This window comes from Kogia breviceps, chromosome 10, assembly GCF_026419965.1.
Source record: "Kogia breviceps isolate mKogBre1 chromosome 10, mKogBre1 haplotype 1, whole genome shotgun sequence".
NCBI classification, from domain to species: Eukaryota; Metazoa; Chordata; class Mammalia; order Artiodactyla; family Physeteridae; genus Kogia; species Kogia breviceps.
Window position 1 is genome coordinate 2,102,310 of NC_081319.1, and position 14,855 is coordinate 2,117,164.

The window sequence follows — 14,855 nt, forward strand, 5'->3', positions numbered from 1 at the left end:
ATACAGCATCTTTTCCCATATTCCTACTACGAGTCAGCATCAGCACGTGCTTTTGAGAGAAACAAGTTTGCTCCAACAAGCAGTGAGGTCTGCTTTTGAGGAGAATGGGATTTGGAGTGTTTGCACGAATGCAGATTCTTCTCAGTAACACAGTTAAGTTCTTCTGAATTTGCTGTGCCTCCCGGTAAGAATGTGAATCGAGAGGAACGTGTGCGGCCGTGTCTACATTCCTCTGGGTTTGTTCTGACAAGAGGAAGTGACTTCTGAGAAGAATGGGAATGATGTGCTGCACGGACGCACGTGCACCTCAGCAGCACACTCCTCAGCGTGGCCCAAACCCACCACCGCCCTGCGGACGTGCACTGCTGCGCCTGCGTCCAGCTCACTCCAACAAGCCGCAAGGAGTCTGGGACTCTGACACTGTTGCACTGGTGGGAGTTCTTATCAAAACCTCTGTTCAGATTTGCTCCTAATGTCTCCCCCTCCTCAGTAACAAAGTTGCCTTTCGATGAAGCTGTGTTGCCTGGCTTCCGTTCGTGCTGGTTAACCCTGAGCAGCAGTGAGGTCTCACCTTTGAGAAGAGGGCCTGAGGCCGAGCTTGGGTGACCGTCGCGCCCGAGAGCTGAACGCGGGTCCATCACGTCACGGTTTACGCTGACCTGCAACGGTTGAGACTAAGCCTGCTGGCACGAATACGGATTCTCCCCATTACCACTAATCAGACTCATCCTCGGTGGCTCGAGCTCCCAGCAAGAGCTTTTTGCTGTTGAGGTGAAAGCATATTGCTGAGCACGTTCTTCTTGTCTCATTAATCCTGACCCAGACCCTGATTCTCAGCCAGAAACACTCTGAGGTTGAACCTCTTGCCTTGTCACGACCCCAAAGATCTTCCTGGACCTCACGCCGATGCTGGCACTTGTTTGCTTCCAAATGACCTGACCACATGGTGTCCTCATTTTAGGCTGACTTCCTACTTCGCCTCAAACCAGATGTTGACCTTGAGTCTGACCCTGATCCAGTCTCCCACCCTGTGGATATGTGTTCCCCGTGACTGCCCTAATTTTCACCTTGTCCTGAACGTGACCCTGTCACACTTACGTGACAACCTCGGAGTGACCCTCCCGATGCACGTTAACCAAAGTCAGCGCCGAACGGGTCCTTGAATTTGATCATCCTGAAGGTGACCTTGGAATGGACCCTCACCCCTGATCCAGATCATGCTGCCAATGTCTCACACTGAGAAACTGATTTCAACCTTGAACTTCTCAACTCCAGTCTTGTCCTTCATACCGGGATGTTCCTGACCATAATCCCCTTGAAGCAACCTTGGGTAAGCTTTCACATTAACCTAGAACCTGACCTTGACCCGGTGTTCTGTGCCTCGCTCTTTTCAGCTTGATCTTGAACTTCACCTTGAACCCGTGCACTGAAAATCACCTGGCCTTAATCCTCCTTGAATTTCAATAAGAACTTCACCTCACATTTGAAAGTGGCCCTGTACAACTCAACACCAAAAAGCAACCCAGTAGAAAAACAATCCCATGGGTGGACAACCTTAATAGACATTTCTCCAAAGAAGACATATACAGGTGGCCTACAAGCACGTGAAAAGCTGCTCAACATCGCTAATCATTACAGAAATGCAAATCAAAACTACAGTGAGGTATCACCTCATACCAGTCAGAATGGCCATCATTAAGAAGTCCACAGGAGTTCCCTGGTGGTCCAGTGGTTAGGATGCCATGCTTCAACTGCAACAGGAACAGGGGTTCAATCCCTGGTTGGGGAACTAAGATCCTGCATGTGTGGGGGCAAAAAAAAAAAAAAAAAAAATTAAAAAGCTGTTCTTTAAAAAAAAAAGTCTACAGATAACAAATGCTGGAGAGGGTGCAGAGAAAAGGGGACCCTCCTGCACTGTTTGTGGGAATGCAAGCTGGTGCAGCCACTATGGAGAACAGTATGGAGGTTCCTCAGAAAACTAAAAATCGAACCACCATATGAGCTGACAATCCCACTCATGGGTGTATGTCCAGAGAAAACTCTAATTCAAAAAGATACAAGCACCCCTATGTTCACTGCAGCACTGTTACAATAGACAAGACATGGAAACAACCTAAATATCCATCGACAGATAAACAGATAAAGAAGATGTGGTACATAAATACACTGGAATACTACTCAGCCATAAAAACACTCCCAAAAAAACCATTACAGGCCAGCCAGTATCTTTGAATATAGATGCAAAAATTCTCAACAAAATATTAGCAAACCGAATCCAACAACACATAAAAAAAGATCATACACCACGATCCCAAGTTTGAATCCAAGTGGGATTTAACCCAAGTTCACAATGATGGTTCAGCATTTCCAAAATCAATGTGATATATACTACATTAACAAAAGAAAAGTCAAAAACCAAATGATCATCTCAATAGATGCAGAAAAATTATTTGACAAAATTCAGCATCCATTCATGATAAAACCTCTTACCAAATTAGAATAGAGGGAACATATCTCAACATAATAAAAGCCATTTATGACAAACCCACAGCCAATATAATAATGGTGAAAAACCTAAAAGCCTTCCCACTAAAATCTGAAACAAGACAAGGACACTCACTCTCACCACTTCAATTCAACATAGCATTGAAAGTCCTAGCCACAGCAATCAGATAAGGAAAAGAAAAGTTACCCACATTGCAAGCAAAGAGGTAAAAACTGTCATATACAGATGCTATGATACTATATATAGAAAACCCTGAAGACTCCACACAAAAATTACTAGATCTAGTAAATGAATTCAGCAAAGTAGCAGGATACAAGATTAACATTCAAAAATCAGTTGCAGGGACTTTCCTGGTGGTCCAGTGGTTAAGACTCCAGCCTTCGACTGCAGGTGGCATGGGTTCCATCCCTGATTGGGGAAGTTATGCATGCCACGAGGTGAGGCCATAAAAACCAAACCAAAACAAAAAAATCAGTTGCCTTTCTTTACACTGACAATGAAATATCAGAAAGGGAATGTAAAAAACAAGTAACTTTTAAAATAGAACCCCCCCAAAAAAAATCCTAGAAATAAACCTGACCAAGTAGGTGAAACACACCCTGAGAACTATGAAACGTTAATAAAGGAAATTAAAAAGGATTCAAAGAAATGGAAAGATATGCCATGCTCTTAGATTGGAAGAATATTGTTAACATGGCGATACTACCCAAAGTAATCTACAGATTTAATACCACCCCTATCAAAATTCCCAAGACATTTTTCACAGAAATAGAATAAATAATCCAAAACTTTATATGAAACCACAAAAGACCCGGAAATGCCAGACCAATAATGAGGGAAAAAACAAAGCAGGAGGCATAACTCCCGTATACTTCAAACAATACTACAAAGCTACAGTAATCAAAACAGTGTCGTATTGGTACAAAAACAGACATACAGATCAATGGAACAGAAAAGAGAGCCCAGAAATAAACTCACACCTATGCTCAATTAATTTTTGACAAAGGAGGCAAGAATATACACTGGAGGGCTCCTCTGGTGGCGCAGTGGTTGAGAGTCCGCCTGCTGATGGAGGGGACATGGGTTTGTGCCCCGCTCCGGGATGATCCCACATGCCGCGGAGCGGCTGGGCCCGTGAGCCATGGCCTCTGAGGCTGCGCGTCTGGAGCCTGTGCTCCGCAACAGCAGAGGCCACAACACTGACAGGCGTGTGTACCGCCAAAAAAGAAAAAAAAAAAAATAATAATATATATATACACACACACACACACACACACACAAAGGAAAAAAGACAGTCTCTTCAGCTAGCGGTGCTGGGAAAGTCTGACAGCTGCATGTAAATCAATGAAGTTGGCACACTCCCTCACACCACACACAAAAATAAACTCAAAATGGCTTAAAGACTTAAACACAATACATGACACCATAAAAGTCCCAGAAGAGATCGTAGGTAAAACATTCTCTGATGGGATTTCCCTGGTGGCGCACTAGTTGAGAATCCGCCTGCCAATGCAGGGGACACGGGTTCGATCGCTGGTCCAGGAAGTTCCCACATGCCGTGGAGCACCTAAGCCTGTGTGCCACAACTACTCAGCGTGAGCTCTAGAGCCTGCAAGCCACAACTACTGAGCCCACGCACCACAACTACTGTAGCCCACGAGCCTAGAGCCTGCGCTTCGCAGCAACAGAAGCCACTGCAACAAGAAGCCCGTGCACTGCAAGGAAGAGTAGTGCCCACCCACGGCAACTAGAGAAAGCCCGCACACAGCAATGAAGACCCAACACAGCCAAAAGTAAAATAAATTTGTAAAAAAAAAAAAAAAAAAAAACCTGAAAAATAATTTTAAAAACCCAATTTAAAAATGGGCAGAAGACCTTAATAGACATTTCTCCAAAGAAGACATACAGATGGCCAGTAGGCAAATGAAAAGATGCTCAACATCTCTAATTATTAGAAAAATGCAAATCAAAACTACAATGAGATATCACCTCACACTGGTCAGAAGGGCCATCATTAAAAAGTCTACAAATAACAAATGCTGGAGAGGGTGTGGAGCAAAGGGAACCCTCCTACACTGTTGGCGGGAATGTAGATTGGTGCAGCCACTATGGAGAACAGTATGGAGGTTCCTCAAAAAACTAAAAATAGAGTTCCGTATGATCCAGCAGTCCCATTTTTGGACATTTACCCAGACAAAATTATAATTCAGAAAGATACATGTACCCCAATGTTCACAACAGGATTATTTACAATAGTCAAAACATGGAATCCACCTAAAGGTCCATCAGCACATGAATGGATAAAGGAGATGTGGTACAGGACTTCCCTGGTGGCGAAGTGGTTAAGAATCTGCCTGCCAATGCAGGGTACACGGGTTCGAGCCCTGGTCCGGGAAGATGCCACATGCCGCGAAGCAACTAAGCCCGTGTGCCACAACTACTGAGCCCATGTGCCACAACTGCTGAAGCCCACAAGCCTAGAGCCCGTACTCCACAGGAAGAGAAGCCACCGCCATGCACGGTACCCCCTGCTCGTTGCAACTAGAGAAAGCCTGTGTGCAGCAATGAAGACCCAATGCAGCCAACAACAAATAAAATTTATTTTTTTAAAATTAAGGATCTCAAATAATGCACTTGCTCTCCTCACCACCCCCACTAGGCTGCAGTCCTGCATGTATTCTTTGGTCCACTTCCCCTACACACATCCCACCAGTATTTCTGTTTTCCCCCGCAGCGTACAGAACCTTAGTTCCCCGATCAAGGATCGAACCTACACCCGCTGCACTGGAGAGTTAAGTCTAAACCCCAGGACCACCAGGGAATTCCCCCCATCAGTATTTTGAAATTGGAAAACACCAGGCAAAGTCCAGTTTTCCACCTGCTCCTATGGATCACTAACTGAGGACCCGCCGCGTTGCACACCTGCCTTCTCCCTGTGTGCGTCACTTGCACGCGCCGGCCAAGCAGCGTGTGCCTGGCACCGGGTGCTGCCGGAGCTCCGGTGTGTGGGGAGCGAGGAGCTGGCGGGGCTGCTCTGCCAGGCGGGCTCCGGCTCCCGAGGTTCCTGACGTCTGGGGAGAAGCGAGCTCGCTGGCGGGAGTCCTGCCTCAGTTGGCGCTGCAGGGCTAGAGCCGCCCCTGTTGCTGGGCGCTCGCCATTTTGCCAGAGCTCCGGGGAGAGGAGCCAGTGCTGGAAGTATGTTACCTTAGGGTCTAGTCTAGCTCATGGGCGAACCTCGAGTCCCTGCTTTAGGCCGGAGGGGAGGAAGGGTAAGGGCTGTAATAAACCCCTCGCTTTAGGGGAGCAAAGGCCAACTGGCTGAAGTGGGGTCTGCACGTGTATCTATCTGTTGCTTCTACTTGGAGAAGCCAGCATGGCTGTCAGTTCAGAGAAGCACGCTGGGGCCCTCCCTGGCAGTCCAGTGGTTAAGACTTCCTCTTCCAATGCAGGGGGTGCGGGTTTGATCCCTGGTGGGGGAGCTAAGATCCCACGTGCCACACTGCCAAAAAACCACAACATAAGACAGAAGCACTATTGTACCATATTCAATAAAGACTTGTAACAAATGGTCCACATCAAAAAAAAAAAAAAAAAAAAAACTTAAAAAAAAAATAAATAAATAAGGACCCTGGCTCTCTCTCCAGTCAGCTCTCCAGGCCTGGAAAGGGCTGTTTGAGGGCTGTCTTGTCCAGGGGTTGTGGAAGGACAGGGAAACTGCCTGCCATCCCCCACTTCTGGCCCTGGGATAGGATCCTCCAACTCTGAGATCAACTCAGGTTACCCTCGGGATCGTCAGAATCCTATCAGGTCACTGATTCTCCGGCTCTTCTCACTGGAAAAAACGGAAATTGCTAAAACATATCAAAAGGATTATACACTATGTCTAAGTGGAATTTAGTCCTAGAATTCAAGGACGATTCAACATACAAAAGTCTATCGACACACGACACGTACAGGATGAAAACAAAAACACACGATCTCAACTGATGCAGAAAAAGCATTTGAAAACCTTAAACTAGAAAGCTTCTGCAAAGTGGGCCATGAACACAATGAAAAGACAGCCTGGCGAATGGGATAAAATATGTGCAAATCCTACAGCTGATAAGGGCTTAATATCCAAAATATATTAAAAAACGCATGCAACTCAAAAGCAAAAGAACAAACAGTACAATTTAAAAACGGGCAAAGGATCTGAAGAGACATTTCTCCAGAAGACACACACAGGTGGGCAACGGGTTCATGAACAGATGCTCAACCTCGCGCATCACCGGGGAAACGAGGCCAGACCACGATGCGCAATCGCCTCACACCTGTCAGCATGGCTATTTATCCAAGACAAGAAATAACAAGTGTCGGTGATGATGTGGAGAAAAGGGAACCCTTGTGCGCTGTTGGTGCCGAGCCGTCTGTAGACGAGCCGCTTCTGGGTCGGGGCTCGAACGCAGCAGAGCGGCTCCCTCGCCGCGATCTACTGAAAGTCAGCCCTCGACACAGGGCTTTGTGCAAAAGTAAAACAGACAAGTAAATTTCAAAATGGAACTATCAACCCATCCAGCAATTGCCCTGCTCGGTATGTATCTGAAGGAAGTGCAAACACAACTCGAAAGGCAGCCGCACCCTCGCGTTCACCGCAGCACCATTCACAACAGTCAAGACACGGAAACAACCTGAGTGTCCGTCAACAGATGAACGGAAAAGGACGCGGCACGCGGATGCGACGGGCTCTCGCTCAGCCACAGACACGAAGGAGATCCCGACACTTAGGACACCGTGGATGGACTCTACTAGGGCATCAGGCTAAGCGAAGCAAGTCACAGAGAGACTAATGCTTATGATCTCCTTGAAGGACATGTGCAATCTAAAAATACCTAAGCCAAACCCACGGACACAGGGAACAGAGTGGAGGCGGCCAGAGCCGGCGGGGGTGGGGGTGACATGGGTCGAGAGGGCCAGGCTTCCGGTTACAACGTCGGTCCTGGGAACGTATCGCTCAGGACGGCGCCCAGGGCTAATCACACTCGATTGCAAATTTCAAAGTTGCGGAAACGAGCTGTCTTACCTGGCGCGCAGCAAGCCACAGGCTGAGATGCCCAGGTCGGCCAGCCGAGCGAGGAGCCCGGAGAACAGACGCCCCGGCAGGCCAGGGGCCCGGGCGGTCTCGCGATAAGGACGAAGGGAGCAGGGCGGGGTCTGCGCGTGCGGGGCGTGCGGGGCGGGGGGCAAAGTGATGGAAGAAGGCTGTGAGCGCGTGGAACTAGGCCACCGGCCTCCGCAGGTTCAAAAGGCCGCCCCGGGGACAGCTGCGCAGGCCCAGTTGGAGGGCCGGCGGTCCTAACCGGTTTCCACCGGCTCCGCCCCAAGCGGGTGCAGCTGACTCTGGGCTTCCGGACACCGTTAGGCTGCGTGGAGGACGCGCAGGTCTTTTTGCAGCAACAATCAACACCTCCTTGATGAGTCACGGCAGGTTCCAGGTGAAATGGATTTAACTCAGTCCCTGCAGTTTCACTGAGAGCCTAGACCTTAAAAGTTCCCGTCAGAAGAAAAAAAATGTCGTCACGATGTCCGGTGACGGATGTGAGTACACAGTTACCGCGGTGACCACGTCACAGTGTATACAGAGAGCGGCACACCTGAACCAACATCATGGCGCGCGTCAGCTGTACCGCAGTGTTGAACACTTCAACGCCTCGTTGTGACACAGACACTGCGTAAACTAGCAACGGAAGGAAACTGCCTCAACATAATAAAACCCACATATGAAACTCCCACGGTCAACATCATACTCCGCGGTTATAAACCGAAAGCCTTTTCCCGAAGATCAGGAACAAGACAAAGGTGCCCCCTTCCATCCCCGCGTTCCACTGGGCCCCGGCAGTTCTATCCAGAACACTTAGGGAAGAAAAAGGAACAAAAGGCCTCCACATCGGAAAGGAAGACGGCAAAGTATCTTTGTTCACAGAGGGCACAGTCTTATGTAGAAAACCCTGAAGAGGCCACAACATAATTAGAGATGATAAACTACTCAGCAACACCACAGAATACAAACATCAACACACAAAAGTCTGCTGCTAACAATAAACAATCCAAAAAAATGAAGAAAATAATTCCATTTACGACAGCATCAAAAATGATAAAATATTAGGAATAAATGTAACCAGGCAGGTGAAAAGTACGAAGCAATGCTGACAGAAATTAAAGACCTAAATAAATGGAAACGTACAGTCTTCATGGATTGGAGGCTTAATAAGTGTTACGATGACGAATAACTTCCCGATTCAAAGCTTAATACAAAACCACTGTAATCCAGACAGTGAGGCGCTGGCATAAGGACAGACATACACACCAATGGAACAGAACAGAGCGCCTGGAAACGGTATATATATATATACGGTCTATTAACTTGCAACGAGGGTGCCAAGACCATTCGAGAGTCTGGGAGAGAAGAGTCTTCAACAGATTGTACTGGGGAAACTGGACAGCCACACCAAAGAATGAAGCTGGGGTTTCCCCGGTGGCACAGTGGTTGGGAGTCCGCCTGCCGATGCGGGGGACGCGGGTTCGTGCCCCGGTCCGGGAAGATCCCACATGCCACAGAGCGGCTGGGCCCGTGAGCCGTGGCCGCTGAGCCTGCACGTCCGGAGCCTGTGCTCCGCAACGGGAGAGGTCACAGCAGTGAGAGGCCCGCGTACCACAAAAGAAAACAAAAAGATGAAGCTGGACCCTTACCTTAACACATATACAAAAATTAACTTGAAATGGATCAAAGGTCTAAGTGTCATAGCTAAAACTATAAAACCCTTAGAAGAAAACACAGGGGAAAAGTTCATGACACTGGATTTGACAATGACTTTTTAGATATGACAGCAAAAGCACAGGAAACAAAGGAAATAAATAGGTAAGTTGGACTTCATCAAAATTAAGAACTTTTGTGCAGCAAAAGTTAATATCCGAACATATAAAGAACTTCTACAACTCAGTAAGAAAAAATCAATGCAATTGAAAAATGGTCAAAAGACTCGGATATGTGTCCAAAGAAGATACACAGGTGGCCAATAAGAACATGAAAAGATGCTCAATGTCACTAGGCATTTGGGAAATGCAAATCAAAGCCACTTTCACCCAGTAGTATGGCTATTGTTCAAAACAAAACAAAAGGGACCTCCCTGGTGGTGCAGTGGTTAAGCATCCGCCTGCCAATGCAGGGGACACGGCTTTGATCCCCGATCTGGGAAGATCCCACGTGCCGCGGAGGACCCGCCGCGTTGCACACCTGCCTTCTCCCTGTGTGCGTCACTTGCACGCGCCGGCCAAGCAGCGTGTGCCTGGCACCGGTGCTGCCGGAGCTCCGGTGTGTGGGGAACGAGGAGCTGGCGGGGCTGCTCTGCCAGGCGGGCTCCGGCTCCCGAGGTTCCTGACCTCTGGGGAGAAGCGAGCTCGCTGGCGGGAGTCCTGCCTCAGTTGGCGCTGCAGGGCTAGAGCCGCCCCTGTTGCTGGGTGCTCGCCATTTTGCCAGAGCTCCGGGGAGAGGAGCCAGTGCTGGAAGTATGTTACCTTAGGGTCTAGTCTAGCTCATGGGCGAACCTCGAGTCCCTGCTTTAGGCCGGAGGGGAGGATGGGTAAGGGCTGTAATAAACCCCTCGCTTTAGGGGAGCAAAGGCCAACTGGCTGAAGTGGGGTCTGCACGTGTATCTGTTGCTTCTACTTGGAGAAGCCAGCATGGCTGTCAGTTCAGAAAAGCACGCTGGGGCCCTCCCTGGCAGTCCAGTGGTTAAGACTTCCTCTTCCAATGCAGGGGGTGCGGGTTTGATCCCTGGTGGGGGAGCTAAGATCCCACGTGCCACACTGCCAAAAAACCACAACATAAGACAGAAGCACTATTGTACCATATTCAATAAAGACTTGTAACAAATGGTCCACATTAAAAAAAAAAAAAAAAAAAAAAGGACCCTGGCTCTCTCTCCAGTCAGGTCTCCACGCCTGGAAACTACTGTTTGGGGGCTGTCTTGTCCAGGGGTTGTGGAAGGACAGGGAAACTGCCTGCCATCCCCCACTTCTGGCCCTGGGATAGGATCCTCCAACTCTGAGATCAACTCAGGTTACCCTCGGGATCGTCAGAATCCTATCAGGTCACTAATTCTCCGGCTCTTCTCACTGGAAAAACGGAAACTGCTAAAACATATCAAAAGGATTATACACTATGTCTAAGTGGAATTTAGTCCTAGAATTCAAGGACGATTCCACATACAAAAGTCTATCGATACACGACACGTACAGGATGAAGACAAAAACACACGATCTCAACTGATGCAGAAAAAGCATTTGAAAACCTTCAACTAGAAAGCTTCTGCAAAGGAGGCCATGAACACCATGAAAAGACAGCCTGCCGAGTGGGATAAAATATGTGCAAATCCTACAGCTGATAAGGGCTTAATATCCAAAATATATTAAAAAACACATGCAACTCAAAAGCAAAAGATCAAACAGTGCAATTTAAAAACGGGCAAAGGATCTGAAGAGACATTTCTCCAGAAGACACACACAGAAGGGCAACGGGTTCATGAACAGATGCTCAACCTTGCGCATCACCGGGGAAACGAGCCCAGACCACGATGAGCTACCGCCTCACACCTGTCAGCATGGCTATTTATGCAAGACAAGAAGTAACAAGTGTCGGTGATGATGTGGAGAAAGGGAACCCTTGTGCGCTGTTGGTGCCGAGCCGTCTGTAGACGAGCCGCTTCTGGGTCGGGGCTCGAACGCAGCAGAGCGGCTCCCTCGCCGCGATCTACTGAAAGTCAGCCCTCGACACAGGGCTTTGTGCAAAAGTAAAACAGACAAGTAAATCTAAAAAATGGAACTATCAACCCATCCAGCAATTGCCCTGCTCGGTATTTATCTGAAGGAAGTGCAAACACAACTCGAAAGGCAGCCGCACCCTCGCGTTCACCGCAGCACCATTCACAACAGTCAAGACACGGAAACAACCTGAGTGTCCGTCAACAGATGAACGGAAAAGGACGCGGCACGCGGATGCGACGGGCTCTCGCTCGGCCACAGACACGAAGGAGATCCTGACACTTACGACACCGTGGATGGACTCTACTAGGGCATCAGGCTAAGCGAAGCAAGTCACAGAGAGACAAATGCTTATGATCTCCTTGAAGGACATGTGCAATCTAAAAATACCTAAGCCAAACCCACGGACACAGGGAACACACTGGAGGCGGCCAAGGCCGGCGGGGGTGGGGGGTGACACGGGTCGAGAGGGCCAGGCTTCCGGTTACAACGTCGGTCCTGGGAACGTATCGCTCAGGACGGCGTCCGGGGTTAATCACACTCGATTGCAAATTTCAAAGTTGCGGAAACGAGCTGTCTTACCTGGCGCGCAGCAAGCCACAGGCTGAGATGCCCAGTTCGGCCAGCCGAGCGAGGAGCCCGGAGAACAGACGCCCCGGCAGGCCAGGGGCCCGGGCGGTCTCGCGATAAGGACGAAGGGAGCAGGGCGGGGTCTGTGCGTGCGGGGGGCGTGCGGGGCGTGCGGGGCGTGCGGGGCGTGCGGGGCAAAGTGAGGGAAGAAGGCTGTGAGCGCGTGGAACTAGGCCACCGGCCTCCGCAGGTTCAAAAGGCCGCCCCGGGGACAGCTGCGCAGGCCCAGTTGGAGGGCCGGCGGTCCTAACCGGTTTCCACCGGCTCCGCCCCAAGCGGGTGCAGCTGACTCTGGGCTTCCGGACACCGTTAGGCTGCGTGGAGGACGCGCAGGTCTTTTTGCAGCAACAATCAACACCTCCTTGATGAGTCACGGCAGGTTCCAGGTGAAATGGATTTAACTCAGTCCCTGCAGTTTCACTGAGAGCCTAGGCCTTAAGAGTTCCCGTCAGAAGAAAAACAATGTCGTCACGATGTCCGGTGACGGATGTGAGTACACAGTTACCGCGGTGACCACGTCACAGTGTATACAGAGAGCGGCACACCTGAACCAACATGATGGCGCGCGTCAGCTGTACCGCAGTGTTGAACACTTCAACGCCTGCTGTGACACAGACACTGCGTAAACTAGCAACGGAAGGAAACTGCCTCAACATAATAAAACCCACATATGAAACTCCCACGGTCAACATCATACTCCACGGTTATAGACCGAAAGCCTTTTCCCTAAGATCAGGAACAAGACAAAGGTGCCCCCTTCCATCCCCGCGTTCCACTGGGCCCCGGCAGTTCTATCCAGAACACTTAGGGAAGAAAAAGGAACAAAAGGCCTCCACATCGGAAAGGAAGACGGCAAAGTATCTTTGTTCACAGAGAGCACAGTCTTATGTAGAAAACCCTGAAGAGGCCACAACATAATTAGAGATGATAAACTACTCAGCAACACCACAGAATACAAACATCAACACACAAAAGTCTGCTGCTAACAATAAACAATCCAAAAAAATGAAGAAAATAATTCCATTTACGACAGCATCAAAAATGATAAAATATTAGGAATAAATGTAACCAGGCAGGTGAAAAGTACGAAGCAATGCTGACAGAAATTAAAGACCTAAATAAATGGAAACGTACAGTCTTCATGGGTTGGAGGCTTAATAATTGTTAAGATGATGAATAACTTCCTGATTCAAAGCTTAATACAAAACCACTGTAATCCAGACAGTGAGGCGCTGGCATAAGGACAGACATACACACCAATGGAACAGAACAGAGCGCCTGGAAACGGTATATATATATATACGGTCTATTAACTTGCAACGAGGGTGCCAAGACCATTCGAGAGTCTGGGAGAGAAGAGTCTTCAACAGATTGTACTGGGGAAACTGGACAGCCACACCAAAGAATGAAGCTGGGGTTTCCCCGGTGGCACAGTGGTTGGGAGTCCGCCTGCCGATGCGGGGGACGCGGGTTCGTGCCCCGGTCCGGGAAGATCCCACATGCCACAGAGCGGCTGGGCCCGTGAGCCGTGGCCGCTGAGCCTGCACGTCCGGAGCCTGTGCTCCGCAACGGGAGAGGTCACAGCAGTGAGAGGCCCGCGTACCACAAAAGAAAACAAAAAGATGAAGCTGGACCCTTACCTTAACACATATACAAAAATTAACTTGAAATGGATCAAAGGTCTAAGTGTCATAGCTAAAACTATAAAACCCTTAGAAGAAAACACAGGGGAAAAGTTCATGACACTGGATTTGACAATGACTTTTTAGATATGACAGCAAAAGCACAGGAAACAAAGGAAATAAATAGGTAAGTTGGACTTCATCAAAATTAAGAACTTTTGTGCAGCAAAAGTTAATATCCGAACATATAAAGAACTTCTACAACTCAGTAAGAAAAAATCAATGCAATTGAAAAATGGTCAAAAGACTCGGATATGTGTCCAAAGAAGATACACAGGTGGCCAATAAGAACATGAAAAGATGCTCAATGTCACTAGGCATTTGGGAAATGCAAATCAAAGCCACTTTCACCCAGTAGTATGGCTATTGTTCAAAACAAAACAAAAGGGACCTCCCTGGTGGTGCAGTGGTTAAGCATCCGCCTGCCAATGCAGGGGACACGGCTTTGATCCCCGATCTGGGAAGATCCCACGTGCCACGGAGGACCCGCCGCGCTGCACACCTGCCTTCTCCCTGTGTGCGTCACTTGCACGCGCCGGCCAAGCAGCGTGTGCCTGGCACCGGGTGCTGCCGGAGCTCCGGTGTGTGGGGAGCGAGGAGCTGGCGGGGCTGCTCTGCCAGGCGGGCTCCGGCTCCCGAGGTTCCTGACCTCTGGGGAGAAGCGAGCTCGCTGGCGGGAGTCCTGCCTCAGTTGGCGCTGCAGGGCTAGAGCCGCCCCTGTTGCTGGGCGCTCGCCATTTTGCCAGAGCTCCGGGGAGAGGAGCCAGTGCTGGAAGTATGTTACCTTAGGGTCTAGTCTAGCTCATGGGCGAACCTCGAGTCCCTGCTTTAGGCCGGAGGGGAGGATGGGTAAGGGCTGTAATAAACCCCTCGCTTTAGGGGAGCAAAGGCCAACTGGCTGAAGTGGGGTCTGCACGTGTATCTGTTGCTTCTACTTGGAGAAGCCAGCATGGCTGTCAGTTCAGAGAAGCACGCTGGGGCCCTCCCTGGCAGTCCAGTGGTTAAGACTTCCTCTTCCAATGCAGGGGGTGCGGGTTTGATCCCTGGTGGGCGAGCTAAGATCCCACGTGCCACACAGCCAAAAAACCACAACATAAGACAGAAGCACTATTGTACCACATTCAATAAAGACTTGTAACAAATGGTCCACATTAAAAAAAAAAAAAAAAAAAAAGGACCCTGGCTCTCTCTCCAGTCAGGTCTCCACGCCTGGAAACTACTGTTTGGGGGCTGTCTTGTCC

At 49.2% G+C, this 14,855-nt stretch overlaps 1 long non-coding RNA gene across 2 annotated transcripts in view; it reads right to left on the reverse strand.

Annotated features, from left to right (window-relative positions):
* Positions 1–443: 443 nt before the first annotated feature.
* The window catches only part of LOC136794954 (uncharacterized), a 32,239-nt gene continuing 17,827 nt past the window's right edge, over positions 444–14,855 (reverse strand). The window contains exons 2-3 of one of the 2 annotated variants that reach the window (XR_010842436.1): positions 1,678–1,797; positions 444–659 (exon numbers count right to left, since the gene is read on the reverse strand). This is a non-coding gene — a long non-coding RNA (uncharacterized lncRNA). Of the gene's footprint in view, positions 764–1,677; positions 1,798–14,855 lie in introns of both variants that reach the window. The other variant, XR_010842435.1, reaches the window with a different exon arrangement.